Raw genomic sequence first — 7962 nt, 5'->3', positions numbered from 1 at the left:
GAGGGCGTTGTCTTTATCCTGACCTCTCATTGAATGCTGTCTGAATGGCTGTGTACAAACCGCTAAGGCTGGAGGCCTTTCCTGTCAGTGCCTCAGAACAACACTCTATTGTCTCTCACACTCTGCACCGCTGCTGTGAAACCCTCCATGGAGCCTGCCCGGCTTTCTTCCTTGGCCCTCAGGACCCATACAATCTCTCTCTTGTCTTTAGCATTCCCAGCTTCACTATGGGCTCAGGGCACAGCTCCATCTTCCCTGGCCCTCCCGAACCTCTTGTCCTGTGATCTCCCCTCCCTCTAGTTCTAGGAAGCAGGCCTGGTTCCAGTCTCCTCTACAGTCCCTGGGCGATGTGTATTATCCGCTCCTTTTTAAAACATAGTTATTTGTTTTTAATTTGTGCTATTGTTGTTGAGGGGAATGTGTGTGTGAGAGCGATACATGTGCATGTGTGTGATATGTGTGCATGCGTATGCATGTGTCCATGTATATGTGTGTACGTGTGCATGTGTGTATGTGTGCATATATATGTGTGTATGTGCATGTATATGTGTGTATATTGTGTGTATGTATGTAGATATGAATGTATGTATGTGTGCATATGTGTGTATGTTCATGTGTGTATGTGTGCATGTATATGTGTGTGTGCATTGTGCATATGTGCATGTATGTGTACATGTATATATGTGTGTGTATTGTGTGTGTATATGTGTGTTTGTGTGTTTGTGTGTGTATATGTGTGTGCATGTGGGTATACAAGTCCTACAGCACAAGTTGGCTCCAGGAATGGAATTCATGCTGTCGGGCTTGCAGGACAAATACTTTCCCCCACTGAGCTATGGCTCTGGCCTTTCTTTCCGCTGTCTCCTCTACCCAGCCTGATCCCTAGGCTCACTAGGTCCCTGACACCCTGGTGCCCTTCCTCTCTACTCCTTAGGAACCATTTCCCCTTATAGTATACCCCTTGAAGCTCTCTATTCTCTCTAAGCATGCTTACTACTTATTCCCGCCTATGTTGGTGCCTTGGCTTTCAGTCTGTGTCACCCACCGTTCCCTTTCTCTCTGTGGCGCCTCTCCACCCTGTGTCTGGCAGAGCAGGGAACTCTTCTAGCCATGCCTAAAAGTGTCTGGGTCAAAGAGGTGAGCATAAATTTACCGGGGCAATTAGACCCTCTTGCAGATATGAAGGGGTGCCTTGGAACTTAGACGGTAGGGGCTGAGGGTGGGAAGAAGCTCAGCAGGACACTCAGCCCCCACCTGTTGTCACAGGTGGGCACCCACATGAGTGTTTCCTTTTTTTTTTTTTGGTTTTTCAAGACAGGGTTTCTCTGTATAGTCCTGGCTGTCCTGAAACTCACTTTGTAGACCAGGCTGGTCTTGAACTCAGAAATCCACCTGCCTCTGCCTCCCGAGTGCTGGGATTAAAGGCATATGCCACCACACCCGGCAAATTCTTCAGTTTGATTTTTTTTTTTTTTTGGTTTTTCAAGACAGGGTTTCTCTGTATAGCCCTGGCTGTCTTGAAACTTGACCAGGCTGGCCTCAAACTCACAAATCCATCTGCCTCTGCCTCCCAAATGCTGGGAGTAAAGGCGTGTGCCACCACCACCTGGCCACATGAGTGTTTCTATGGTCATGATCTTCCTCAAAGCCACCACAGCCCATGGCAGCAACCATGCCCCAAGGGGAGATGAAGCGCAGTCCTCAGGCCAGGTGAGGGAGCAGGGAGCACGGAGCAGCTTCCAGAGCTGCCCATCTCCTTAAGCACTCACCTCGCCCATCCTGCTTCCCTGGATCTCATTAGGTGGTCACTGCAGCCACAAGTCCTCTGGCTGGTGGAGTCACTTGGTAGTGACATTGGCCGGTGGTCATGTGGGCGCAGGTGTGTGGTGGAGAACAGAATACTCAGGATAAGTGCCCCGAGAGCCACTTGATGCCAGACCTATTGACAGCGTTGTCGGGCTGTGCAAACTGGATGCCATGGGAACAAAGTGGCGGGAGGAGCGAGCTCAATACCAGGCAACGAAACTCCCTATAGGCTCAGGTGCACAGCCACCTAACTGAGGGATCTCAGGGGAGGCTCCACCCACAAGGCTCTCTGAGTCTGCCTGAATGATAGAAACTTGTATGACAGTAGTGACCACTAGGAGAAGGGAGAGGGGGGGTTGTCAGGGGCACTAGGACCCATGGGTCCCTGTGGTCAGCAGTCATAGCAACCAAAGCAGATGGGCATTCTTGGAGACCCTGATTGGATTTCCAAAGGAGCTGAGGACTCGCTAGAGTTGGGTCACATCAAACTGCATCAGATACAGTCCAGGCGCTGTGTTAAAGGGCTGAGCTCTGAGGAGGAAGTGCCATGTACACCTTCCAAATGTTTTCTTTGTCCATCTTGCCAGGTTTCTCTGGAGAGTCCCAGCCAAACTTGGGTGACAGCTGCTTCTCAGCTGAGCTCATGGTGTGGCCTCCTATCAGGCTAGAGCTGGTGCAGGAGAACCTAGAAATGCCTCCAACACGCACGGCTAGGAGGTCTCACACAGCAGAAACACGTTCTCGCACCCCCTGACCACATCTAGCCACACCAGGTGGCTGGCCCTGGTGAGGCTGAGGGGAATCTGTCCCAGCCTCTTCAGCTTTGGCCCTGGGCAGCTCATAGCTTTGGATACATCACCCTCTCATCACTGTAACATGATATCTTCACCTCTGTGTCACCACCTGCACCCAGCAGTGTTGTAAGGACACCAGTCATGTTGGATTAGGGACATAAGGTCACATTTGAGATGCCTGGGGACGGGACTGCATACATATATTGGGGGCAGTTTTAAATCTAATCCATTTATTATCAACAGGTGAAAAGTGGAATTTGGTCCCTCCTTTAGTGACCCCAGGGTGTTATGAGCCAAAATGTGTTATGGCTCTGGTCTCCGGATGGATTTATGTCCATGCCATGTTGTTGATCTGAGCTATTTTAGCTGGGTAAACTGTGACAAACTTCTTCACCAATCCAGTGTCGCAGAGAAGCAGTGGTTGTGGAGAGTGGCCAGAGATGGTCAGGGGTCTAACCCAGAGCACCGTAAGGAAGCCCAGACTGTGATGGTACCCAGGGCCCTGCAAGTGAGCCAGACACTGTACTGCAGGTAAGGCAGGGCACTTCAGCTGGGCAAGGGCTCTGCAGGTGAGCCTGGGTATTTCAGATGAGCTCAGTGACATCAGTGGACATTCAGCTACCTTGTCTTCAGCAAACCTGAATGTTGGGTCCAAAGGACAGTGACACATGCATCCTTTCTGAGGCTTGTTAAAGTGAACACTTGTGTGTATTTCCTCCTTGCCATGGTGTGAAAGTTGACTCCAGGTACCTGGGGAATGTGGTCTTCCTTAGGAGAAGTATCTTTGCAACTGTAATTTGTGGGAGCAGATGAAGCCCTAGGTGATCCATGAACTTCTCATCTGAGACCCTTACTGAAATGAGCCAACTCCTTGTTTATGCCATGTACAGTCAGTAAGCTGAGTTTGCTGGTGCATCTCCATCAGAGGCTCACAGCCCACCTGATCCCAGCTTGTCTGTCTGTCTGCCTGTCTGTCTGTCCTCTCTTCGCTCCCCATAGCCCTGGTCAGGTCAGTGCCAAAGTGGTGCAGGTTGCAGCAGTAATTAGAGTCCATGCAGAGAACTGTGGCTAACTAAAGGTCACCGGTGGGAGAAAACTGAAAACGGGGAGCAGAGACTGGGGCTGGGCACCCATATCCAAGGATCTATTAAGGAGCCAAAAAAGGGCAAAGAAATATCCCCTCCCCCTCAGACACTTGAAGGAAATATAGCCAGGGACACCTTGATTTTTGAGCTTTCAGTTTCCAGGGCCACGAAAGAATGTATTTTTGTTGTTTTAGATACCAAGGTTATGTCTTTTTAACGTCCACACTAAAGAAAAGTACACTTCCTTCCCCGCGAACGTAGCTCCGACATAACTGTTCTTCCCTCTTTTCCTTTGAGGTCCCAGGACCTGATCAGCCCTCTTCAGCAGTTTCTAGAACCTTTTCTTTCTCTGCCAGCTGCCTAGAGTTTGGCTCTATGGATGGGCCGTGGCTTTTATTAATGAGTGCTGGCGGTGTCCATGTGGGTTGTTTCTGGTCTGCCTTTTCCAGGCAGGCTGCCCTGACTAAGCCATGGGTAAGCCATTTGCTAGCAAGGCAGTGCTCTGGGGCTAGCTGGGGTCAGTTCCGTCTGAATGCTGACCTCTGAACTCACTCTGAATTTTCATCAGCCCTGCCAAGTTATACCCTGTGGGGTTTTCCCACGTCTCACAGTTGGAGGGAGGTTTGCCTGCCTCCTGTCTGGTGTGTAGACATGACAAGCAATCTTCAGGAACCTTCTTTTGACTGATAAGATTGAAACTAAACTCAGAAACACAGACAGGGGAAACGCAGACGTACCCCCCCCCACACACACACACTTCATCTAAAGGCAGAGAGGAATAAACCTTGTATGGAGCCTTCAGACATGCATGGGGAGTGGCCTCAGGGGTATCACTGCTCAGTAAGAGCTCTTGGGCTGTGGCCCCTGGGCAGAGTCCAGGAGGACAGCTCTCATGGCACTCCAGTCCCCTGCAAAAAAGGGCGGACTCCTATCATCTTCCAGATAGGAGTCTAGCACACCCTTCTCCCGCGCCTTGGCCTTGGTAGACACGGACTAGACAGCTGCAGAGCTAACCTTTCACGCCACCTGTCATAAACTGTTGGGTTTATAAAGTTGGGTGGGGACAAGCAACAGAACGCCAGTATATAGAGAAACAGGCAGCACAGGCCACAGGCGCCAGCAGGTCCCAGGGAGCCTGCCCATTTACATGAGTGGTGGCTACCTTATGTACCTGCTTTGGCTGTCCTTTCTGGGCCTCTGCCTGGAGCCACAGGGATTAGACCCACCACCAGGTGACAGAGATGGCAATTCACCCAGCTGGAAGGATGCCCCCCCCCCACCACCACCATTGTCCCAACAGAAGCCACCAGGCACATTCTTCCAACCAGCAGGATTTGAAGCTCTGCATCTGGAGAGCCACCATGGACAGTGGCCTGTGCTCAGGAAAATGGTTGGAGGACAGAGAGGAAGGAACAGGGATTGGGAGAACAAGAAGCTTGAGATAGTGACCCCTTCAGTAGATACAGATGTGAAGAAGGTCCCTATACTGAGGGGGTTCGTTCCAAGGAGCTGGGGACATCTTTCCATGACAGGCTGATGCCCAGGGGTTGCTTATGAGGTCATGAAACTGGCAGCTGTAGTGCCAAGGATCTAGGCCCTGCCGGATCTGGCGCAGGGACTCTAAGCACAGGGACCTGTCACTAAATCTGGCTGAGCCCTAAGTGTCCTGGCAGGAACTGGAAGTCAGCCTGCTACCGCAGCCTGCCAGGACCGAACAGCCACCCTCTCAAGGCCGGTCAGGCAGAGCCCTGCAGGAAGTCCCTTGTGTCCGATGTTCTAGGCCCAAGAGCTGCCTGTTTTCTGTAGTGACTTTGTGAAGCCTGGAGAACCCATGGTGATTTCTCAGCCCCCACCCCATGACCTGTATCTGAGGCAGAGTTGGGGATGGTGTAGATGTATCGGAGCCTACAGCCTGGCCTCTACTAATTAGCTTCCTGCTGCTGGGCTATAAACCCCAGTCCAGCATCCCAGGCTCCTGGGCTCACACTGGTAGAATCAGGCAGCTAGACCAGAAGCTTGGCTTTGCTTGTTCAGGTACTTGAATCTTATTCCTCATGCAACTCGAGTCTCCACAGATTCACCCGCAAAATGGAGCAGTTCCTCTGGTGTGGAAGAGGGGCAGGCTCCTACCTGACTTGGGATCTGGTCCTCACAGAGCATTTATTCTATGGGAACAGAGGGGAAAAAAAAGCAAGAGAATCCTTGGCCTTGTGGGCAGCTCAGATCTCCCCATTGCTTGTTGGTCTGGGAAGGACACAGGAGTGGCAGAGGACGCGTGTTCCCTGCTCCCTGGGCATTTTCTGCCTGGAGTAAGCTGACAGCCACAGCTTGTATAATCAAGCTCATCACGGGATTTGTCTTTCTTGTGATTTTTCTCAGCTCTAGCCAAGGGCTTGGAGATGTACTGTTGACTCCCTTGCTGGATCTGTCTAGTCCTGTCCATAGCTGCTCCAGCCTTCTTCTCCAGAGTTCTAGTGAAGTTCTGAGGCCCACGGGGAACCTTGGGGTCCCGGTGCACTGGAGTCTTGTCATCCCAGGAGAGATTCTCCTTGCCTTTGAGCTTAGTGGCTTTGCCTTGGGGAGAAAGCTCACCAGGTGTGTGGTCTTGATGTGACAGGTCCTCATGTGAGAGTGGTGCAGCATCTCCATGTCTAGTGGACAACCCTAAAGAGGCTAAAGCCAGAGCTCAACAGACAAGGAGCTGCAGCTTTGATGGGTGCCTGTCCAGAGCTTGGATCTTGGTGGCTTGTTTGTTTTGAGACAGTGTCTGAGTTAGTCTGTCACTTCCTATGTCACACAGGGTGACCTCCATCTTGTTATCCTCCTGCCTCAGATTCCGAATTGTTTGGGTTACGAGCATGCATCCCCTGGGATCAGCTTAAGATTTCTTTCCGTTCTTTTGCTATGCTAAGGACTGAATCCAGGATTCTGCAAATGGTGGCAGCTTGACAAGTGTCCTACCAGTGAGAGTCAGCCCCAGACCTTAAGAGAGAGAGAGAGAGAGAGAGAGAGAGAGAGAGAGAGAGAGAGAGAGAGAACCCTTTTGATTTTTAATAGGCTCTCCATAAATTGTCCAGGTTGACCTTGAACTTGCAATCCACCTGCTTCTGCCTCTTGAGCAGTTGGGTTTACATGTCCTGTCTTGGTAGAGCCTCTGGAGTGGGCAGACATGTTTTAGCCAAAGTGCTCCTCAACTGGGGTAAAGGCGCCTCCCCAAAAGCAAATAGCCGTTGAGCATCTGGAGCCGCCCTAATGAAGGGACTGGGGAGATCTAGATCTGAGCTGAACTCTCAGTGAGAACTCTCAGGAAGTGAAACCAGAAAGTGGGTGTCAGGGTGGGGGCAAGGGCGGGGTGGGGCGGGAAGGGCAGCAAGGGCAACTTGAAGCACCTGTTGGTTGAATCAGCTCTAGTCCAGGGCTGGGCAGGGCCAGTAAACCTCCCTCTCATTAGCTCTTTACCAACTGCCCCAGGGGACTTTCTTTTATTTTTAATTAATTAATTAATTTAACATTTTTTTAATTACTACTTTTATTATTTTATGTGCGTCAGCGTTTTTTTTTTTTTTTTTTTTTTTTTTGCCTGCTTGTATGTCTGTGTACCACGTGCCTGCCTGGTGCCCACAGAGGCCAGAAGATGCAACAGATCTCTTGGAACTGGAGTTAAGAGCCGTGTGGGTGCTGGGAATCGAACCCAGGGTCTCTGAACGAGCAGCCAGTGCTTTTAACCTCTGAGCCATCGCTCCAGTCCCAATCAATTTGTTCTGAAACAGGGTCTCACTGCATAGCCCTGTCTGGGCTGGGACTCCCTACACAGAACAGACCGCCCTCAGACTCATCTCTATGACCCACCCGCCTGCCCCTGCTTCCCACAGTGCTCAGGCTAAAGGCACGTGCCACCACATCTTTTTTTTTTTTTTCTCTTCTTAAACGTTAAACTTATTTGTGTGTGGAGAGAGTTTGTACACGCGTGGCTGATCACACGCATGCGAGGGTCAGAGATTGACGTCAGGTACCTTTTGGGATCTCTATCCATGTTCGTTTTTTGAGACAAGGCTTCTTATTAAACCTGAAACTCCTCAATTCAGCTAGAATGGCTGGCCGTGGAGAGACCACGGGATCCTCCTGGCTCTGCCTCCCCAGTGCCAAGATTGAATCCAAGGCCTTGTACTCGTTAGGAAAACATTCTGCCATTAAGCTGTATCCCCCTAGGGACTTTAACTAGCTAACTCTCTCTCTCTCTCTCTCTCTCTCTCTCTCTCTCTCTCTCTCTCTCTCTC

Source organism: Mus pahari, chromosome 17 (genome assembly GCF_900095145.1).
Source record: "Mus pahari chromosome 17, PAHARI_EIJ_v1.1, whole genome shotgun sequence".
Taxonomy (NCBI): Eukaryota; Metazoa; Chordata; class Mammalia; order Rodentia; family Muridae; genus Mus; species Mus pahari.
Note: the sequence above shows the minus strand (reverse complement) of the source record.